At 37.1% G+C, this 17,060-nt stretch overlaps 1 protein-coding gene and 1 long non-coding RNA gene across 2 annotated transcripts in view; one reads left to right on the top strand and one right to left on the bottom strand.

Moving 5' to 3' along the window:
• agpat4 (1-acylglycerol-3-phosphate O-acyltransferase 4 (lysophosphatidic acid acyltransferase, delta)) overlaps positions 1-1,161 on the bottom strand; it is a 76,587-nt gene extending 75,426 nt beyond the window's left edge. Inside the window, exon 1 of the mRNA XM_028820138.2 lies at positions 1,001-1,161. The gene's annotated coding sequence lies outside the window, so the exon portion shown is untranslated. The remainder of the gene's footprint in view (positions 1-1,000) is intronic.
• A 101-nt stretch (positions 1,162-1,262) lies between these two features.
• LOC114666290 (uncharacterized) overlaps positions 1,263-17,060 on the top strand; it is a 29,652-nt gene continuing 13,854 nt past the window's right edge. Inside the window, exons 1-2 of the long non-coding RNA XR_003718555.2 lie at positions 1,263-1,316; positions 13,974-14,107. This is a non-coding gene — a long non-coding RNA (uncharacterized LOC114666290). The remainder of the gene's footprint in view (positions 1,317-13,973; positions 14,108-17,060) is intronic.

Genomic DNA, 17,060 nt, shown 5'->3' with positions numbered 1-17,060 from the left:
TAACAATACATATCAGTTGGCTCTGCCAATACATAAATTAAGATAGTATTATTTATTAGATGACAGTTTTCCAAGATGGGCATTATCAACACACACACACAGGTGTAAATGTAAATATCCTGCATTCTACCCTTAGTCTAACACGCAGGTACACTGTTATTATACAGTTCGTTATCGGCATTCCTACTACTATAATTACAAAAACAAAACAAAAAACACCTTTCCGACATTGGCCATTTTGTCTGTGAATGACTGACAGATAAATCTTTTATAACCAGGACAGTGACGAACTCGTGATGCAGCAGCCACCAGGATACCCTCACTAAAGCTTTTGTCGGAAATCACGGTGCACTGGAAAGCATCGGTGAAGAAGCCCTCACTACGGTCTGTTTCCAAGGAAACCAATGTACCCTCAAGACTGACTGGAGAGAGAAACAAATACATTGATAACCGCTACGAGGGAGTTTCTTTTTCTTCACTCACGGTGACTACCTACTATACATCCGCTTCTACACACATCTGATCTGCTTTTAGCCTCCTTTCTTTACAAAAGAAATAAATTAGCCGTTTCCCAAAATCGGTGCATTTGACGATAATACAGTTACGGTTGCCATAGAAACTCAGAACAGAGCAGTACAGCCTGCCACAGACTAAAGACCGACTAAACGAAACGATTATTTTTAGATTCTTTTATTACTACACGAAAATCTTTAAACGAAAATATGAATCAGTCACTTAATAAAACCCACAAGTGTCTTCTTGAACAGCTGCTGAATTTAAAGCAAGCACTCTCTCATAGTGAGAACAGCCATGCGTTTACTTCAGGGCACTAACCTGCGCGCACCCACTCGCAAACAAACACAGAAACTACTTTCTGTGCTCCTTACTTGGCGCTTCTCGCCTATTCAAGATCTTTCGACTTCATGCTGCAGTGTCTCTTTCTAAACCAATCATCTTAAAAAACTAAAATTAATTGTCAAGAAGGAGTGAAGTTCATTACCTCTTCCTACTGAGTGCCCGCCACATGTACACGGAGGGTTAGTCAATACCACACCCGAGAGAAAGAGAGATTAGTCTCTTACTATTTTCAATTCGATTAGCTGAGACGGAGAACACTCCCATTTCACAATTCCCCCCTCCCTTTCAAGCCCGACTGTGGGCGTGTCCAACGGTGTACTTTTGTACTGTCTCAGTCTCTCCCGATCTTGTGTCATTTCCGCTTTTGAGCAAACTCAAGTAGGCGGGAAAAGGGCGTGTGTGGCATGCGGCTGGCAGTACGCGGATGAAATGAGTCTGGCTGTGGGGTGTTTCTTAAAGTAGGTGTGAATACTGAAAGGCAGCGATTAGGGCGAGCTTTACACTACGTTTCAAATGAAAGATTTTAATTGTGTGCTTGCATATTAGCATAAGTTGAGAGTTTCACTTACAAAATGTAGTAAAGCTTTTGCGTTCTTGAGTAAGCATGTGTCCAGCCCAGTGTGGTAGGCTGCCTGGGAGTAGAGAAGTAAAAATCCAAACGGCCACATGTTTGACTTCCCCTGAGATCGGAATCCCTGAACTGTTTTTAGCAACTAGATAAAGAAGCAGCATCAAGTGATCAGTGGATGATAAATGTAATGATGATATATAAAAAGTCGTGTAGCCAATAGACAGTTGTCACTTTAAATCAAGCGTAAAAGGCGAAGCAGCCGTTTTTTTTATTACCGCTGGGCATGATTCAATAAAATATACCGGAAAGAAAATACTGTCTAAATTTGGACTGTAATAATAAGGAAGTGGTATAAGTGTACATGTTTAGTGCGAGATGGGTTTCTTTTGGGTATTAAATGTATTATTCCCAGTAGCCACACAATCTGTATACGATATTTTCAGGTTCATCTTCAGCATCTTTTGCACAATACTTTTATTGATTTGTTTTTCAGCTTTCTTCTTCTTCTTTCGGCTGCTCCCGTTAGGGGTTGCCACAGCGGATCATCTTCTTCATTTTCAGCTTTAAAATTGTAAAATTACACTCCCGAACAACAATCAGTGGTTTACAGTATCACTTTAGAGCAAGCCTCCTGTAAGACGAAACTATCAAATAAGAATGATTTTTTTTTCGTAGATGTACAATTATGCAGAGTATAGCTAGAGTAAGTGATTTTCTTATCTACACACAAAAAGCCTGGAATCAAACCAGTGAGTTTGTTGCCCAACATCCTGCCGTAACTGCTACACCACACTTCCTGGTTTATATTTCCTCTGCTGAAAGTGGCATCTTAATCGTGGGGTTGGTAAGGTCTCATTTAGCTTTGAGGCAGTGGCAGGCAACACCTGGTGACACCAAGATGACTGTCTAAACTTTTTGTGCAGTGTTTTCAGGTTGAAATTACCAAGGGGAGGGGGGCAAGCTTGATGAAATGATGGAGTATCAGCAGGCTGCATTGTTTAATGTATGATCAACTCTCTGTTAAGGAGCTCTTTTCATGAAGTCACCAAGGGTCCTGTAAGGGTCTTAATCTGACCTTGTTTACTGCACTAGGTGACACCAAATCTAGTGATGTCACTGCTTTGAGGCTGCCTGTTTTGGAAGTTAATCCTTGGTCCTAATGCCCAAGTGCACTTTTAAAAATGTTTTTTGTAAGTATATCCCATATCATTTTCTAATAATTTTGTCTGGGTTATTTTGTATTTCACTTTGTTATTTTTACTTGTATTGTGGTGAAAGCTGTTAAGCAATGGTTCTCAACCTTCTTGGCCTCAGGATCCAGTTTTATCTATTTTTATTCAGTGATGGCTCTTTTCAGTACCAATAATTTTAATGCAAACTAACAAAGAATTTCCCCTAATGGGCATACATTAACAAATACCAGTAAATGTATGCTCAATATTTAAATATAGTGTACATAATAAACGAAATACACCTAAAAATAATTCAACACATGGGTGTTTAATACTTAATCAGCTTTATTGTCCATTTATCTTTTTAGTTGGTAACCTGGGCTAGTCTTATTTTCACAAGTTTGTCGAAATCAGGGTAAGTAAAGAGAATGTAAAAATTAATATGTTTTCATTTGCAGACGGCTGACTCGTCTAGAATTTCGGTGTGCTTATTTTTTGCACAAAGCAAAACAAGCTTTTCTGCAATTATGTGCACTTTCTTATATTTGGCAATTCAATGTGCAATGAGACTATGCCCTAAGTGCCTGCTGACGTGTTGTACAAATACACTGTGTAGCCCCAAGATTTTTATTTTTTCATTTAAAAAATTTCTGTAAGCAGCATGCTTTGTTTCCATATGTCTTTATGGCTAATGACTCCATGCTTTCATTCGGTAGTGCAAACACACCGTAGATAATGCACAACGGCTGTTGCTTGCCACACTTCACGGTAAAAGTAAATCTTTATCTCAGAAAATCAGGGTTGTATGTTCTATTAAAATTCTTGTTGGGTTCAGGTTTTTGGGATTACTATTGTGAGGTTGAAGCAGAATTGGAAGAGTTCAGAGTAGGTGATGCTAGGGGGCATTTGAGGAGCTTCTCCATGTTTGTTGGCTTTTTTAATGAAGCGTGTCATGTATAATTGGTTGTCATCTGCTCATAACTGGTGTTATGTCAGTCGTTTCCTCAGTGCACGGGAGCAAAATGTCCCTTTGACTGTATGCAGAACTGAAATCTGCTAACAGTATCCCCCTGAAACATTAAAGCAAAGGCTGATTTATTTATTTAGTTTTTTTTTTAACTTAAGCTGATGATCCATCTGGGGAGTCCAGTGACCCACAGATTTCAGAAACACTGCTGTAAAGTACCTTGGGATATTATGCTCTGTGAAATGCACTTCTTATTCTTCTACTTCTTCTAATGCTTTTTCCAGTTTTATGTGGGGTTACAATACTGGACCAGCCTCCTTCACTCTTGTCTGTTATATTCATACATAGTTGATACCCCTTTCTTCCTTAGGCTCCCCTCCCTTCACACAGTCCATCCACTTTCTCTTTGGTTATCCTTTTCTCCTCTGTCCTGACATCTCCATATCCATGTTTCTTCTACACACATTGTTTTCCTCTCTTCTCATGACATGCCCATACCACTTTGAGATTTCCCCAACTTTAATTATATTTCTGTTACTCCACACATCTATCTTACAGTCCTCATTTCTGTAGCATCCTATTTCCTTTCATTCACCTTTATAACTGCCTAAGTTCAAAGCTGGTGTGACCACTGTTTTATACACTTTACCTTTCACTCATGCACTAATTGTTTTGGTCACTTCATGCTCCTGATACCTTTTTCCAACCTAATTGTATTTAATGGTTTATTTCTATATCTAGCTATTTGAACTTTACATCCTTTTAAGCCTTTCTCCTTGGAGGTTAAATTCTCCATCTTGTTCTTGTCCGCTAAATCTTACATATTCTGTCTTTATTTTACTAATCTTAAGGCCTCAGCCATACATAGCTATTCTCCACTGCTCCAGTTCCCCTTCCACAGTTTTCTTAGTGGTTCCACATTGCATGATGTCATTTTCAAATAGCATGCACAATGGGTCCTTATCTACTAATTCCCTAGCAAAAATATCCAGTAAAAAGACATGGACCAAATGATAATCCTTGATGTAACTAAAACCTTAACTGCAAATCCATCTGTCATTCCTGCACTACTTCTCACTTGTGTGTAGGCACCCTCATACATATCCTTAACTATCCTTACATTCATCTCCAGTACTCCTTTTTCTCTCACAAAATTCTCATGCTCTGTGAAATGCACTGTTGAAAAGAAATACTTATGAGATTCTGGTTCCCAGTGTGCAAGCAGATATTCATGTAGTTTGAGGAAAGCGCTGCCATGTAAAATTTACTTTAGTGTATTACTACATAACATCATTAGTGAAGAGGTTAAGATCACTATATTGTTCAGATTCTTGTTTTTTTTAATTGCCTTTTTGCACATTGTTGAGCTTTAGAAAATAAGCTTTGTGAAAAAGCAGCAATCTATTCCCCATCACAGTCAAAACAGCCCTTGTGTCAATTTATTTCTATAGAATCATTTGTATGGCAGTTTACTTTTATTTCACAGCAAATTAGCAAGATGTATGTATGCCACAATAGAAAGACAGAAACACGCAAGTTTCAAGTAGGTTCCAGCTTGATGACCCAAGGCTAGAGCAGGACATAGCCCTTGGTTAATTGTAACATGAGTTAGGTACCAAATGTATAGTTTGTCCATTTGTTTCCTTAAAATGGTTATTCCTGTTTACTGTCAATGAGATCCTGAAGCAAAGGCGTATTTGATATAAACCAATCCAACACAAGACAAAGCAGAGCATAATCATGCTTGCAAGACTCATTCAGAGTCTCTACTTAATATAACATACACACCATTGAATATGAGGGGAGATCTGGACCTATAGAATGACAGAAAAAAAGATGTAGACAATAATCGAATATGCGATCTTACCTAACACTGGCCATTATGCTGCCATGATGGGAACAAATGTAATTTTACAAATGAGATGCGATACTCATAAGATTTTAAGAGATTATGCATGCAATTTATGTATTGTGCACAACAAATGTTAGCAATATATTACTTTCTACCTACAACAATTTATGCCAAATGTATAATTTCATACTGTAAGGTTATTTTTCATCCACTTGCTATTAATGCTTTAGTTTTCAACTTTGTAACACATAGTATTACAGTAAATGGTGCTTTACTTTGTAACCAGTCTGTTAAATAAGAGATTAATTTGTATCTGTTTTTGAACTCCTTGACAATTTATACATGACAGTTCTTAACTTGTTTCTCAGACTGAGGAATCTGAATGAGTTCACAATTTGCTTTAGTTGGTTTCTTTTTTGATAACATTGATAGAACATAAGAAAACAACACACAAATTTTATAACAGCTGTATTCATCTTTAAAAACAAAATTGTGATACCAAAAATGCAGGTGTGAATAGCAGTGTACTGCTCTTAGAGGCATTAATTTCATTTTAATTCATATCTGCAGCTCATCCTTAAAAAACACCTGCCAGCAGTTCTTCCTTATAATTCCAAACAAGAATCGGTTTTAAAACTAAGAAGCTGAATACAGCCTGGTAACCAAAATGTTTTAAAGCAATATCCTGTTAATTTTTACGTAGTTTCCTCAAAATGCAGATATCCATCCATCCATCCATTATCCAACCCGCTGAATCCGAACACAGGGTCACGGGGGTCTGCTGGAGCCAATCCCAGCCAACACAGGGCACAAGGCAGGAACCAATCCCGGGCAGGGTGCCAACCCACCGCAGGACATACACAAACACACCCACACACCAAGCACACACTAGCTTCAATTTAGAATCGCCAATCCACCTAACCTGCATGTCTTTAGACTGTGGGAGGAAACCCACGCAGACACAGGGAGAACAAAATGCAGATATTGTATTTTGTATTTTGACTCAAAAGTTGAATGAAAAAATAACAGTGCAGTATAACATATGCATTAGGATGAAACCTGAATGAAATGTGCATTTCAAAATTCATTTATTCATTTTTTTAAAGCTAACTTACCCCATATGTTAGCAGTATTTGGCACAAGGCACAACCCAAGTTTGACCGAGTGCCAACCCAGCTAATCACAGAGCACACTCAGGCAAATATGTATGCCAGATCAAAATTAAGTAACCAAATCAAACTAATATGCTGTTTTTGGATGTGAGAAAAAAAGAAGGAAAAAATTTAGACCCTGGAAACATTCAAACTTTACATAGACAGTAACTAAGCTGTTATTTGAATCCAGCACTATGAGGCAGAAGTGCTAACTAGGGTGTTAAAAATCTGCCCCTGATTTACTTTAAACTCAAATTAGCATTTCACAAAAGCAAACTATTGTAAAACACTGTAGTGGGATTCATTCAAGGTAAAAAGTTATGAGGGCAAGGAGCCAGCCCTGTAGAAGAGCTGCTCTTACACTCACACTTGTTTGATGAAAGTTGCCAGTAGATTCTTGATTCTGAATAATTGCAAAATTTTATTGCTTCAGCTAGAAATAAAATGTGTAGACTGAATGTACAGAATCAACAGATTTTATAACACTGAGTAATTCTAATTTCACAGGGTTACCCTAACCCTAATTTCTGAGTGAGCAAAGAAGAAACTAAAAATTAGATCCACTATTAGAATCCAGTAACTATCAGGGATTCACCTCTAATTAAGATACTGGTCAAAGTGGATGGATAAATGAGAATGCACAAAGTATTGCATCCTTCCATGGATGGAATTGAGTAGACACATTTTAATAGTTAATAACTGTTTCCTAAACATCCTGGAGAACTGTTGTGACTGAATCCAATATTTTGTTTCATCTAGCTTCTTAATTAGAAAAAGAACATATGATTTTTATTACATAGCATACGTACCCTAGCTATGTCCATCTATACCCAATAGTATGAGTTTTAATTCTCCAATAATTTTAAAAAGATGTTTATTGTTGTCATAACATTTAGTGTATATGCATTCTTCAGGCTGTTTCATATGCTTCCTAAGATACTAAACCCCTTTATCACAGTACAGAAACTGCACTTGTTAAAGTAGTAAATGACTTGCGGGTAAATGCAGACAGAGGTTGTGTATCTGTTCTTATCCTCTTAGATCTGAGTGCCGCATTTGATATCATTGATCACAATATTCTTAGAAATAACCTTAGTTAATGGGTGGGCCTCTCTGGCAGTGTCTTAAATTGGTTTGAGTCCTACCTGGTAGGTAGAAAATTCTTTGTTAGTTGTGGTAATTATACTTCAAAGACACATGATATTCTATATGGTGTTCCACAAGGATCTATCTTGGATCCACTGCTCTTTTTGATTTACATGCTTCCATTAGGTCAGATTATTTCAAGGCATAACGTGAGCTACCACAGCTATGCTGATAATCCACAACTATATTTATCGAAAGCGCCTGATGACCCGACTCTCTTGGTTCACTGACGCAATGTCAATGGTAGTAATTTTCTCAAACTAAATAAGGAGAAAACAGAAATTTTAGTGATTTGCAAAAATGGATATAATGAGGGTATTAGAAATAAACTTGATCCATTAGGATTAAAAGTCAAGACGGAGGTAAAGAATTTAGGGGTAATTATTGACTCTGACCTAAATTTTAAATCGCATATTAATCAGATTACTAGGACAGCATTTTTTCACTTAAGAAATATAGCAAAAGTTAGACCTCTTATAACTTTGAAAGATGCTGAGAAATTAGTTGACACTTTTGTTTTCAGTCGGCTAGATTACTGTAACACACTCCTCTCAGGACCACCCAAAAAAGACATCAATCGATTGCAACTAGTGCAGAATGCAGCTGCTAGAATCTTAACTAGGAAAAGAAAATCTGAGCACATTTCTCCAGTTCTGATGTCACTACATTGGTTACCTGTGCCATTTAGAATTGACTTTAAAATACTGCTTATTGTTTACAAAGCCTTAAATAATCTCGCTCCATCCTATATCCCGGAATGCCTTTCACCTTACACTCCAAATCGTAACCTTAGATCTTCAAATGAGTGTCTGCTTATAATTCCAAGAGCTAAACTTAAAAGAAGTGGTGAGGCAGCCTTCTGCTGTTATGCACCTAGAATCTGGAACAACCTACCAATAGAAATTCGCCAGGCTAATACAGTGGAGTATTTAAAAAAACTGCTAAAAACTAATTATTTTAACATGGCTTTCTCATAGCTTCATTTTAATTTAATCCTGATATTCTGTGTATGCATTTAATTATCATTATCATTCATGGTGGCTCCAAAATCCGTACTAACCCCAACTTTCTTTGCTGTTCTTTTTCCGGGTTTCTGTGGTGGCACTACCACCCAATCAAAGCACCGTGCTGTCCCCACATTGATGGATTGAAGGCCAGAGGTCCACATGACCATCATCATCAAGTTCTTCCATGTGAACCCTGAAAACCATGAGGACTGATTGAGATCATTTATGCTAGGTAGAATGCCTAGAGGGGGCTGGACGGTCTCGTGCCCTGGAGCCCCTGCAGATTTTGTTTTTTTCTCCAGCCGTCTGGGGTTTTTTTTTGTTTTTTCTGTCCTCCCTGGCCATTAGACCTTACTTTTATTCTATGTTAATTAGTATTGCCTAATTTTATTTTTACATTTTGTCTTTTTTCTTTTTCTTCATCCTGTAAAGTACTTTGAGCTACATTATTTGTATGAAAATGTGCTATATAAATAAATATTGGTGTTGTTGTTTATTTCCTTGCCAGTTAAAAGGTTTTGTAAATAACACAGTAATCAATGGAAGACCAGGTATAGTATCAGGAAAATGTAAACCTATTTTTGTTCCTCATAATTTTTTGTTTTAATAGAATATTTAGAAAGAAATATTAGTTTTCAGATGTTGAGTAATACTACTCCCCTTGTAATATATATTATGCATGCTTGACTGCACCTTTAATACTCTGTGTTCTTTTTAATAATGAACTTAAGTATATTTTGATAAAAGAGATCCCTTGTAGCAGCACTCCACAAACAGACAAATTCTTTTTCTTTCTTTCTTTCTTTCTTTCTTTCTTTCTTTCTTTCTTTCTTTCTTTCTTTCTTTCTTTCTTTCTTTCTTTCTTTCTTTCTTTCTTTCACGTTAAACCTTCTTCCTACCAGTTGAGTCTTCACAAAAAACTCTCCTCCTACATTTGTTTTAGGGACACCAAGTTTCCTGGGAGAGCCTCGGGCCTCATGTATAAATGGTGCATATGCACAAAAATGTTGTGTACTCCCATTTCCACGCTCAAATCACGATGTATAAAACCTAAACTTGGTGTCTGTGCTGGGTTTTGCAAACTGGCGGCAACCAGCCTCAAAGCAGTGCTTTTGTTCGAGTGTGGTTTCCCTTTCTTTTTTAGATCCACGTCCCTGACGTGGCTTTACCAAATACACTGAAATTAACCACATATTGTTTATTAGTTTAAGGCATCTGATTGCTATTAACCTGTAACAATATAATGGTGCACGGAAAGGCCAAACTATTCCAAATACCATAGCTGCTTTGCCATTGTTACTCTCACTGCACCTTCTTCTTCTTCTTCTTTCAGCTGCTCCCGTTAGGGGTTGCCACAGCAGATCATCTTTTTCCATATTACTCTCACTGCGCCACTCGGAGTATTTATATCACTATATCTGAGCATGGAATCATAGCTGTACAGCAGCTGATCGGAAAAAGAATTATCGGCATACAACATCTAGCACACGCTGCCTCAGCCATGCTGTCTATTGAACTATTCTCATACGATAAGTGCTTCAGAGCCTTTCCTATAGGGACATCGTGGTTCAAAAACAGTTTCATCCCAAGAACTATAAACACACTCAATCAGTCCATCAAGTCCTCCTTGTGGAACTGTTTGTACTTATAAGTACAATTACCTCACTGTAAACTTGTGATACAGTTATGAGATTGCACAACCTTAGCCACTTTATAAAGCGTGTATTTACATGATGACGATATCATTTTTAAGATGAAATGCAGCAAAATATGTTTATTACTTAATACAGATAAAATGGTAACATTATTTAAATAATCTATATTGTTAATAATTAAACATGTGAGGGCACGGTGTTGCAGCGCTAGTGACGAGCTGGCGCCCATTCAGAGATTATTCCTGCCTCGCACTGTATTCTTGTTGGGGCTGGTGCGAAACTGGATGGATTGATGGATTGAATAATTAAACATGTACTATGAAGATATTTCAATGTTCCTTAAAAGTTTTGAAGAATCGGAGTTCTAAGCCTATACAGATGGCTTGACATCTATTACAGAGCTGATTGTGTGGTGATTGGTTACTTGGAGAAAGAAAACGAAGGACAGGAATTGGAGGTTAGTACATTTGAAAGAGACAGTACTGCTGCAATAAATTATTTCATCGTAGGTCAAGCACGGCACAGCAAGCATCTTGTGGTAGGCAGGAACAATCTCTGGACGAGGCGCCAGCTCATCACTATCACTGCGCCACCGGGTTCCCACGTTTAATGATATGCTTTAATTCCTATCATCTATTTCAGAAACTAGTAAATTAAACGATTTTATGATGAAGTTTATGATGTTCTACTTTAATGACAAAATAAACTTCTTGAGTAAAGTGGAAGTTCCTTGCTTTTTTTTCCCACTGTGTGCCTATTTTTTTTATTCTCTGTACCCTAATAAGGTTTCATATGACACTCAGACAGTGGGCTATTACTCACCTTTTCACGGCGACTTTTTTATTCTGGGCACTGTGCGACTTTGTGAACTTGAGCTTTCGAGTTTCTCTGACACTCTATGTCACTCGATCAACTTCCTTTTGTTGTTTATACCACTGTTTAAACCCACAAATAGTACGTTTTTCCTTGCCTCCACTTGGTATTCGCTGAAATTCTTCTATTTCCCCTTACTTTTGCCATTGCCTTTTCACAGAACACTGAGCTTAAGGGCAATTTATACTGATTTGCATATTCAAAAAGGTGTAATTCTGGGAGGAGACGGGGCGGGACAGTAGGCACGTGCACGTGCGTTACTTTTCACGCTGATCGGGATTTATGGAGTGGAAGAATGTGGAACTTGGCGTTGGCACAGATTTATGCATCTGGATTTTTTTGTGCGTATGAACATTTACACTTTTGTCCATATACCATGTTTTAGTGTGAATTCTACGCACACTGTTATGCATGAGGCCCCTGGTGTTCTCTTTCTTTACCATGCTAATTCACCTGCCTAATGTCTATTTGGAACATGCAGCACATACTGTACAGTATATAATCCATAACATTCCTTTTGACTCCTATGCCTCTACACTGGCCTATGCAGAACTAAAGTCTATGCCTTTGCATAGGACTTTATTTGGATTTGTGTTCTCCAAGTGTTGCTCTTGTTGTGAAGAGGTCAAAAGCTCTGTATTAAAAACCAACTGTATAAATCTAGAAAGGCTATAGCTAGTAGTTGTGTAACATTTTTACCATGAAATTCATATTTTTAAGTCATTTTAAAGTACAGACACTAATAGTGTTTCATTATTTGTTGCTTAGTACAAATATATTTTTGTATTGTATACAAAAACAAGAGAAAATCTTGATATTTTATGTTGACATTCTTCTTCATCAAATGGCAACAGGAGTTAAAACCCATTTAGACTAAAAAAAATTAGGAGGATTAGAAACTGTAGCAACCGCTGCAGGAACTCTCATTAATCCTGTCAAAACCACCAGGGAGAACACAGGAAAAGAAATAGAATAACATAAAAGCAACATGGATTTTGCTCTGATTCAGTTTAAAGTAGAGTATCATTCATTATAGATAGCTGGTAAAGTATCCTTGCCAAAAGTCTGCGCACTGTATATTTAACTGATACTGTTTTGGAACATTTTCATTATTATTCCATCTGTTGATACATTTGTGCTTGAAACAACTTTCAAAGACATACTGGCAATATATTAAACTGTTAATATATTATAGTCATTAAAATGAGATTACATATAAAAGCAAAGTGGAATTTGGATGAGCAAAATGTTTATTAAATCTTCATGTCCAAACACAGCTATATTTTCTTTTAAAATAGATTTCTAAATGTGGAGACGAGTAAAATCTATCTTCTTTTCTGAGATAAAATTCTTTATTTCATATGATTTTATTTTTGTAATAATGCTGTTTAGTATATACAGTATGCATCTCTCCTGTTAATTTATCGCATGATGTAAATTTCAGCTCCTATGCATGTGGTATCGATTTTTGTTTGTTTATGTAACCCATGTTTTCATGCACTGAAAAAAGTCTCCCATTTATTAAACATTAGGTAAGACCATATGTAAAATATGTGTCTGATGTACCTGATGAGCATACAGTATTCACAGCTAATGTAATTTATTGTGGTCATGGGCTAATAAATCTCATTAACTGGTGGCTTATGCATGATTTGTTGAAATTAATATAAAATAACCTCCTGAAGGCACAAAATATGCAGAGGATATTGTTGAGCCATATGTTATTGGAAGTAGTTTACTTTATTCAACAATGAAGTGTAAAGGAAAATAATGGCATGTTTGTGAATGAAATACTATTTGGTGTTGTTAATACTTGGCAGCAGTTGTCAGATAGAAATAAAATAGCTTGGCAACAAAATATAACATTCTTCTTTTATAATATGCATTTTAAGATATTCTTATATCCTTAAGATATTCTAAGATGAGTTAAGATAGTTTTAATTATAGTACCAATTAAAAACTTATATTGAGAATGAAGCAGAAGGTAGTGGGGCCATATAGAAAAGCCAACATCAGAAAATCTAAATAAGGCAAGAAACAAAATACAGAGACGTTTATAAATGAAAGCAAGTTTGTTTCATGGTTTGAATCTGAGGTAATCCTTTATATTTAGGCCAGAATCTTTAATTTTGTCCTGTTGGAATACAGGTATCTTACCATATAAATTGAGTATCACCCACACTCTCACACACAGATTTACATGCTGTATATTTAGCTCATACTGCTTTGCAAGGTGACAAGAGTATTTTTGATTCATTGACATTTTGTTCCAAATTTAGTTATAAAACTTTGGAGTTTTTTTTTTTTGGTGTTTGGTTTTGGTGTTTTTAACACAAGCTTGCATTTGTGCATTGAGTTACTTTGGATGATGAGTGCCCTGATTGCCATGGAATGTGTATGATGCAGATTTCAGATGTAAATAATTAATGTTGTAGAATATATGACAATGTTGTAAAGCACATTCCTTAAATAGTCATTGTTGTCAAATGTCATGTACAGAGTACAGTGAAATTCTTAAATTTACTGAATCTTTTTAACTTTTTTTGAAAGGTATGTGGATGCAACAAAAGCAATTAATATTTAATGGCACAAGCCAAGCAATATTTTCTGGAACTGTCTCTTCAATTACAAAGTATAGAATTACAACAAAAACAAGGTTCATTTTATATAATTCATGAGTCATGTAATCATTTTTGGAACATGTTGTTTCAAATACAGGGTTGCAGGGAACCAGAACTTATGCTGACCAAAGCAGAAAACAAACCTGAATGAGGTGCCAGTCCATTGTATGGAACACTGTCATGCTGAAACAAGCTACACTGGAGGCATTCTGTGGTGGACAACAATCCAAGGTACTTTACAATTGTACCACTATGTTCAGTAATATTTTTTTGTCACTTTTATTATTTAACAATTGGGAATTTTACATTTACAAGTGGAATCAGAGGTAGCAATTGAACTAGTATCCTTGTGACTTGAGTTCAATTCCTTCATGAAATACGGAATTCTAAATTAAACTAAGATGAACATCTTAGGGTTCTGATTATTTCACCCATAGTACACTGTAAAAATAATATATGTGTTTTGAAAAAGAAGTGTATTGCAAAGTTTATTGTTTGAAGAGTGTACCTGCTGACAGCAACCTCAGAGAGACCTTTTCAATTTTTGTCTCAAAGGATGATTCACAATGGGCATATATTAGTCATACATCGGTGATGCAGCAGACAGTGGCTTCTTAGTGAGAAGCTGGCTCAAGTCACTACTTCAAATCTCAGGAGTCCTGAAACTCTCATTATTGCATATGTTTCCTCTCTTTCTTGTTGTTGTGGGTATTATATATGGCTCAGGTGCATGATTATTTTGCTTTCATATTGCAAGTGGTACATTTAAATTATGCTTTTGTTTTGTCAATTTTGTTGTATGTATTGACTGTTATTTTTATTGTTTTCCAGCATTTTTGTCTTAGGCTGTTGAAACCAAAGAATGTAAAAAGTTACGAAACCAATCCTTAAAAACTTTTGTTTTAATGTAAATATACAGTTTCATGTACTGACAGATTAGAAACTCCATAGATCTTTGACCCATCTATTTTTTTAACATTAGAACTTTAAAATAATCTAGATAACCACAGGCCATTTAGACCAATAAAGCTTGCCAGTCCTATCCACTTAATTCTTCTAAAAAAACATCAAGTCTAGTTTTGAAAGTCCCTAAAGTTTTACTGTCTACCATGATACTTGGTAGCTTATTCCAAGTGTCTGGTTCTCTGTGTTAAGAAAAACTTCCTAATGTTTGTGAGAAATTTACCCTTAACAAATTACCAACTGTCTCACCTTGCTCTTGAAGAGCTCATTTCAAAATAACAGTCTTGATCCACTGTACTAATACCCTTCATAATTTTAAACACTTCATTCAATCATGTCACCTCTTAATCTTCTTCTGCTTAAACTGGAAAGGCTCAGCTCTTTTAAATTTTCTTCATAATTCATCTCATGTAGCCTTGGAATGAGCCTAGTCGCTCTCCTCTGGACTTTTTCTAGCGCTGATATATCCTTTTTTGTAGCCTGTAGCCCAAAACTGCACATAGTACTCTAGATGGGGCCTCACCAGTGCATTATAAAGCATGAGCATAATCTTCTAGGACTTGTACTCCACACACTGTGCCATATAACCTAACATTCTGTTAGCCTTCTTAATGGCTTCTGAACACTGTCTGAAAGTTGAAAGCGTAGAGTCCACTATGAATCTTAAATCTTTCTGATATGGTGTCCTCTTGATTTTCAGAACTCCCATTGTGTATTTGTGGTATAGTGGGTCTGCGGCTTCAAAAAAAAAAAAATAAGGGGACCAGGTTTTAAATCCTGCCTCGCTCTCCGTGTGTGCAATTGCACGACCGCGAGGAGTTAATGAGGTAGTTGGAGCGAGTCACACGTGCGGGTGCGATCATTCTCAATTGCTTCATTGGCTTCCTGCGGCATGTGTTTAAGGCGCTGCACCTATGGAGACGGGGGTATATATACGGGTCGGCACCAGGAAAAAGGGGGGATTGAGGAAAAAAGGAGGTTAAAGGACATGAAAGGCAGTCTTGGAAGGTAGGATCTGGCCACCTGGAAGGAGGAGACAGCATGAGCTGGGGCCCCGCGAAGGAGCATTTGGCTGAGGCGCTCTAGGGGCTAGTCAACCCCACTGAATGTTTGGGTGGAGTGGGGTGAGCAAGGCAAGTGTCCTCCTGATGGATCTGAGGAGCGACTATGTGAATGCGAAGGAAGAAGGGAGGAGTGCCGACCTCGGACGTTCTGGCCATGATGCCTGGAGGCAGCTAAGACAGAGGTCGGTCGAAAGCAGCTCGTTGCTGTTGGGTCTCCGCCGGCTAAGGGAGCAATGGGTGAGCCGGGGAGAATGAGAGATGGAGGTGTGCTGATCTGGTGATGAGAGAGACTGCATTTTAACTTCTGATTTTAACCTCGGAATTTTAACAGACATTTATTTATTGCTTTTTATCCCAACTGTTCACTGTTTTTATGGATTTATTTATTGGAACTGTGATGCACTGCACTTTCTGTTTGGACACAACTGTTTGTTTTAATAAAAGCCCCTTGGCACTTTTTGCACTATCCCCTGGCTTCATTTGAGAATTGTCCTCATTTATCAGCTCATCTTGGTGACATTGCTAATGGTGTCGGGTTCAAAATCTCCCAGAAGTTGGATGGGGGCATGGAGAGAACCTGCATCATCACAGTATTCATACCTAAAATTTTTACTTCTTATGTGTAATACTTTGCATTTACTGACATTAAACTTCATCTGCCACAAATCTGCCCAAGCCTGTATGCTGCTGTCCAAGTCCCTCTTTAATGATTTAACGGATTCCAGATTATCTGCCAATCCACCTATCTTGGTATCATCTGCAAATTTAACCAGCTTGTTATTTATATTTTTCTCCAAATCATTTATATATATTAAAAATAGCAGTGGCTCTAGCACTGACCCCTGTGGAACTCTACTCTTAACATCAGCCAATTCTGATAAGATTCATCGTTATCCTCTACTTTGTGTGTCTGAACCAATTCTGTACCCATCTAAAAACATCACCCTGAACTCCCACTTCTTTCAGTTTGATGCCCAACCTCTCATGTGGCACCTTATCAAATGCTTTCTAAAAGTTCAGAAAAAATATTATAAGCTCCACTTTGATCATACACTTTTGCTGCTTCCTCATAAAATGTTAGTAAAACATGACCTCCCTCTTCTGAACCCATGCTGACTGTTCATAAAAACTCCTGTACTTGCCATGTGCTGCTACCT

This window comes from Erpetoichthys calabaricus, chromosome 15 (genome assembly GCF_900747795.2).
Source record: "Erpetoichthys calabaricus chromosome 15, fErpCal1.3, whole genome shotgun sequence".
In the NCBI taxonomy this organism is placed as follows: domain Eukaryota; kingdom Metazoa; phylum Chordata; class Cladistia; order Polypteriformes; family Polypteridae; genus Erpetoichthys; species Erpetoichthys calabaricus.
The sequence above is the reverse complement of the archived record's forward strand: the minus strand, read 5'-3'. Positions and strand labels throughout refer to the sequence as shown.